This window comes from Melanotaenia boesemani, chromosome 8 (assembly GCF_017639745.1).
Source record: "Melanotaenia boesemani isolate fMelBoe1 chromosome 8, fMelBoe1.pri, whole genome shotgun sequence".
Taxonomy (NCBI): Eukaryota; Metazoa; Chordata; class Actinopteri; order Atheriniformes; family Melanotaeniidae; genus Melanotaenia; species Melanotaenia boesemani.
In genome coordinates, this window is record NC_055689.1 from 28,412,570 (window position 1) to 28,419,167 (window position 6,598).

General features: G+C 41.8%; 1 pseudogene; it reads left to right on the forward strand.

Annotated features, from left to right (window-relative positions):
* Window positions 1-721: 721 nt before the first annotated feature.
* On the forward strand, window positions 722-1,921 carry LOC121644891 (annotated as a pseudogene).
* Window positions 1,922-6,598: the final 4,677 nt, after the last annotated feature.

The following is a 6,598-nucleotide window of genomic DNA, read 5'->3' on the forward strand; positions in this document are numbered from 1 at the left end:
CCTGCTCCAGACCAGGCTAACTGCTCAGGCTAAGATTAATCCTAGCGAGTCACCTGCATGTCCAACGTCAATTCTGTGAGGAATTAATGTGTTTTACAGCATGTCCATGGTTTTCCTAAGTATGGCGCGTCATTTTAATCATCCAGTATTAAAATATTACATATACAGTCACTGTACATTTAATCCAAATCTGTTCGTAATCGCAACAGTCTTTTTATATGGATTCGAGTTGTAGTATTATTACTCTATTCTATTCTACAGCCATTTAGCAGACGCTTTTATCCAAAGCGACTTACATTTGAGAGTAAGAACAACACAAGCATGAATTCAAACAAGATGGGACGTCATAATTAAGTGTTAGTCAGACCGCTTTGAGTCCAGTTAGACCCAGGTGCTGTCGTGTAGTGCTAGTGCAGTGCAGTGCATATAATTTATTTATTTTTTTTAGTCATTTTATTTAAATACAGGATCACGATTTCATCACACAATATCAACTTGGTCATAAGTGCATGATTTCATCAGGCCAAGTGTTATATTGCTATGCTAATGAAGACTGCTCGTCAAATTGCTGTCAGAGGTTTTATAAATATGTGTTTTATTGCATTAATTGAGATTACAAAACACAGCGGATGAGGTTACAAAGGTGTATTCAAAGAAATCCGTGACGAGGGCAATGTAGAATATTCAGGTCCAACTCCCCTTCACCTGTTCCCTCTTCATAATGGCTCGCCCTTTTTCGGAGGATGTGCTGGACGAGGAAGCCCGCATCCTCAGAAGAGCATTCAGACGTGAACGAGTCTTCAGGGACAGCTCACATCCCCTGGCCTTTGGAGATGACTATGTCATAGAAAGATACAGATTTTCGGGTGATGGACTAGGATATTTATGTAGGCTGCTGAGTCCAAATATACAGCACCAGACAGCGCGAAGCCATGCCCTCACTGTACCACAGATGATCTGTGTCACATTGAGATGGCTTGCGAGTGGGAGCTTCCTTTATTCTGTTGGGGATGCAGAGAACCTCAATAAAGGAACCATTTGCCGGACAATCAGATGCGTTTGTCTGGCGCTGAAATCATTCAGCAATATATTCATCACCTTCCCTGGCCACAGAAGACCCCTCTACATCAAGGAGGAGTTTTACAAGATTGCAGGTAACCTCAATTTTAATGTGCACCCATTAGTTTCTAAGTATATCTGTCACAGTTGGATACTCACTATTTTTTGTTACAGCTTTCCCTAACATCATTGGGGCAGTGGATTGCACACACATAAGAATCAGACGCCCCTCAGGTGAACATGAGGGAGATTACATTAACAGGAAATCCTTCCACAGCATCAATGTTCAGGTAAGAGTGATTTGTGGTTATGACCTACATGAATCTGTTCTGTGCATTTAATGACCTTAATAGGCTACAACTAAATATTTCAGATGATCTGTGATGCTGACTGCCTTGTGAGCAATTTAGAGGCAAAGTGGCCTGGCTCAGTGCATGACTCTAGAGTCTTTTGGGCTAGTCCAATTTATGAGAGACTTTCACAAGGTAGCCCACACATTTGTACTGTAAGCACCTTGGACATTGTGTGTGTAACTCTGTTTTCTAAATTATATTTTGTATTATCAGGTGAATTCTCTGGTGTGCTGCTGGGAGATAAAGGATACGCCTGTGAGTCATTCCTCTTGACTCCCCTTGCAGATCCCCAAACCCCACCACAGCAGGCCTACAACCATGCACACACCAAGACAAGGGCTCGAATCGAGATGACCTTCGGCCTTCTGAAATCTCGGTTTCAGTGCCTGCACCACCTGAGGATTTCCCCGGACAGAGCCTGTGATGTTATTGCTGCATGCGTAGTACTGCATAACATTGCAGGCCTAAGAAAGGAGAGACCCCCCCCCCTGAGTGGCTGTTGATGTTGACTGGGAAAATGCTCCCATCTTCCCGGACAACATTAATGGCAGACTTGTCAGGGAGCAATATATTGCAAGTTTCTTCACTTCATTTTTGGATTTAGCCCCTTTATTTAATAAAAGAGCTTTTCCTGTGTGAGCATTTTGTTTAGCACTGGTGGTTCTTTGAAATTCTTTTACATTCATGAAAAGAGGACGGACACCAATGTTCTAGTTCTTTTTTTTTTTTTATTAAGCAGTCATTTGTCTTGGTTGCTTGGATCCTACGACAGCAAAAGTAACAAGGATTAAAACACTGTATTGCAGATATGGTTACTGTGTGCATTGAAACACTCACTTCTCTTTCTAGTTTCTGGATTTCCAGGTCCAGTTTTCGTGTCCAGCGTTTAATCTCTAGATCCAGCTCTATTTCTTGGAGCTTTCTCTTTTTGAGTCTGATTTTAACATCTGCCAGCTCTATCTCTCTCTCCAGGTGCCCTGAATAAAGCGTTCTGACAGTTTGTGAAGTCTGTAACGGAAATGTCAGTTAGCACAGCAGGATTTGTTCATAACGTAGATGTACTTTAGCCAATACTCACAATGTTACCAGGCCGCTTAGGAGACTGTGCAGCATCCGGGTCCTGTTACACATTTTCTATTAGCACCACATCACTGACTTCATATCCTTCATGGAATAAATAAGCAGGCCAATCCCATAAAACTGACATGCCTCAAGCCTTCTGGACTCCACCGACACAGTCTCCTCATCTGCAGACGTGCATTCTGCAGCTGCAGATGTGCCTTCCCCCTGCCGTATACATGCAGCGAGAGGACTTGGATTAAGATTTCACAGAACATACCAAGTCTGTGATTTCGAGACACTGTACTAACCGGATCATCTTCTGGTGGCTCCAAAAGTGTAATTGTGTTCCCAGACACTGCAAGGTTATCCAAAGTCAGACACTATATTATATTTGATTGTGTTCCATGTGCAGTAGAATTGCAGTACTTTGTGTACCTTGTATGAAGCGGACAGTTTCTGTGGCTGGGACAGAGTCAGTTATTGTCCCTCCCTGGATCCCCTCCATCACTGGCCTCCCTTTATTTAAATGGAGGCCAGTTCCTCTGCTGGAGTCACATCCTGGCTTGGTGGGCTGCCCCCTGTGCCAGTTCTATAGGCCTTTTTTTAACTGCTACAATCAAACAGACATTGAACATGTCAGCTCATCTATTCACCTCATTTGTTCACGGTTATCTACTTTGGAGTCACTTGCCAGCCTGCAAAATGTTCTTATATTTAATTTTTTCTTGCTGCCAGGTCCTTTTATGGCCAGACAGGTTTGTCCTTTATGAAGGACAGAAAGATGAAATAGATAAAAACGTTACATGAGGAAAATAGATTAAATGACACATTGTGGATAATTGTTTGCACCTAATCATACTCTACATTTCCTGAGTAACATGCACCTGCTTGTCCCTCTTAAAGTATACAACAGTTAGTGGATTTGAAAAGTAACTCCTTTAATTGTAGCCTAATTATGACAGTTCCAGTGGAGCACTGTTTATTAATTGTACAGTTTTTGACCACTTACGCATTGAGCCGGTCGGCTATTGTCTGCCAGGCTCTCTCTCGCGTTCTTTACTTATGGCATTGGTATTGCCTTTTTTCCTTATAATATCCTTAACTTCGTCAGAGAACTCCGTCAGGAGCTGTTGTTCAGCGGCCGTGACGTAGGACGCGCGACTTTTATCCATTTCCCCATCGGTGATTCTGTGAGCGATCGCGAGGTCTGCTTCAGTATGCCGTGCACACGCACTTATCCCAGCTATCTTCACCTGGCTTAACCTAGCCGCACCTTCTCATCCTGGCTCAGCAAACGTGCAACCAATTAAGCCAGGATAGGCCGCGCAAGCTAGGTCAAGCTGGGCTTGCTTAATTATCCTGGATTGCTTTATTCTGGTTTCGTGCAATACCCCTCTGGTTAGTGTGTGTGTATACACATGTGTGTGTGCGACTGTGTGAAAGATTTCATTGAGTGTTTTTATTCTTATGTAATTCTACTTTGATATACGTAAAGCTTGTTTTATTTTTTTTTAATATGCATGAACTGAGATATGCATAAATGTTTTTAATCATGTAAAGCACTTTGTGTTGTCTGTGGCATGAAAAGCGCTTTATAAATAAAGTTTGATTTGATTTGATGAAGGCAGTGTCGAAATTTCTATTTGAAAAAATGGCTCACAAATGAACGGCTCACAGCTGTGAATCGGTTCTCATCGTTCATTTAAAATAGTCATTCAAAAGAATTGATTCGTTCATGAACGCCACATCTCTAATATTGGTCAAATAATGGTAACAGCGGTAATGAAGAGAGACCACAGTGTGTTGTATGTCTTGAAATATTAACATTTGAGAGTATGAAGCCAAACAAGTTACAACTTGGGGACTTTTCATCCTGAAACCCTATTGATTACCTCAGAAATAAACTACTCAGCTGTTGTAAAAAGCAGAGTTAGACCTACTAAAGGCCCATTTATGCTCGACGCAGAAAATGGTTACGCAGAGGGACAGATAGTTTCGTCTTTCTTCTGCGTCGGTTACAAAAATGTGGTCCGTTTTCAGGGAGCTTAGCTATCCGTCACTTGACACAGAAGACGGAGCAATCCACTGGAAATCATGGGACAGTGCTGAGCACCATAGCTGACATGCGACCAGCGAAAGAAACAACCAGAGAAGAAGTAAAGAATCAGGAAGGGCACAAAAAAGCTGGGGAACTGTCGAAATTCGCTCGAGCTGTTGAATAAAGGTTATGCGAGTGTTTATGGCGTGTTAGGCAGTTGGAAACAACTTTATAGAGATGCATAACCACTGACATAGGTGTCTGAAACTGACATCCGCTCGCGGGAGTCAACGTCAATGTTTTGTGATATTTGCAAAGTATATATTGCAAAAACATGGTCTCTAACAAGCTGATTGACAGGAAAAATAAAGTGTCTTAACCATGAATCAAACACTAAATGTTCTTGTTCAATGACAACTTTTCATGATACTTTTATGCCCCAGCTCGCTAGGGAAGGAGGAAGAAACATAAAAGACTGATGCCCAGATGTAAAATGGAGTAACAAGGAATTTATTGTTCTATGGCAGGTGGACAAATAACAGAAAGCAGTAAGGATGGACCGGTGGCCCTGCTCAAATCAAAGAAATAAATAAACCCGAATGGACCAACATAACTAAAACAAACAAAAACACAACAGAACTAAATAAGCTAACAAACAAAACTGCTGTAAAAGCAGACGGGTCTACCTGGCCCAAATCCCCAAAACAACAAATACCATAAGCACACAAAAGTACAGCAAATAGCTTTAGGCTTAACACTGGACTAAAGAGGTCAGGCACAATGCAATCCACAAACCACACCAAACCACAGAGTCTGTACCAGAGGGCAAACTGTCAGCCAGAACACAGCTGCCACTGAATGAAGGGATGCCGCGCCTGTATAGAGTAAGGAAGCAGCAGGAGCGATTGGTCCAGAGGGCAGCGAACCAGGGAGTAGGTGAGGAAGGTGTGGCGGAGTTCATGTGATGGCACATGGTGATTGGCATTGAAGGTGGGATGGTTGGTTGCACAGGTGACGGCACATTGGTGCTGTTAACTGACACCAGGCTGAATTTTTGGCTCCATGCCAGTGGATGCAGCTACCCGTCAGTACCGTGGAGAGGAAACAGAGAAGGGGTGCAGAGAAACTGCGCGATTAAAGAGACCCTTTTAACCCAGTAAATTTTGATCCAAACATGCTAGCTGTTTACAGAGCCAAAAGTGTTGTGGTTTGTTCCAATAAAGCCAAGACCAAAGTGCTTACCGGAGTGGAGTCTTCTCATTATTTTTTTTTATAAAGTAGATAAGCATGCTTTTAAAATGGGTTTATATAAGTTAGTCTTGTTTGGTAACAATGATAGGGCACTTCTCAAAGATAAAGATGATGAAACAGAAACTTAGCTTTTCTGTGTTGAAACTGATGATTTCCAGCAATCTTTCATATGAAAAAAAGACCAAAGACTTTTTAATGTAGAGCTTTACAAATGTGATGGTTAATTAATTGTCTTTTTAAATCCACTTCTGTATTTTTCGAAGTCTGGGTTCACCAGAGGTTGCAGTTTTTTACACCACATTCGTTTAATCAGGCTTCGGAGTTGTCGACTGTCAAAACAACAGAGTCAATTTACATTTAAAAAAGTGATATTATCGTTCATTGCTCAGGTCAGGGTATTAATGACTTCAACTGTGTCAAAATGAGGATATTTAGCAATTAATTGATTTTGACAAAACGTGAGTCTAACCATAATTAAAATGACTGGATGAATTTCTGTTGTGTTTTAAATCCTTTGCAAATATCTGCAGGAAGCTCCACCTTTAAAAAGAATGGGATAAAACAGCTGGAAAATCTCCTCCTCCCCGCTTACTGTTTCACTTCATGATTTTGGCTTCATGCCCCTAAAACAGAAGCAACCCATTAACCTCTTGATCCGGAAGCAAGTGAGGCACAAACAGCTTCACTCTGATTTAGCAGAGTCATTAGATTCCTCATTAATCCCATAATGGCAAGTTCAGCGCCTGCAGACAATTCAAATAGCCTATGGACTAAACATGCAGCTCTGCAGCTACTGAGGAGGATGATTACAGCAGAATAATTCAGGAAGAAGTGA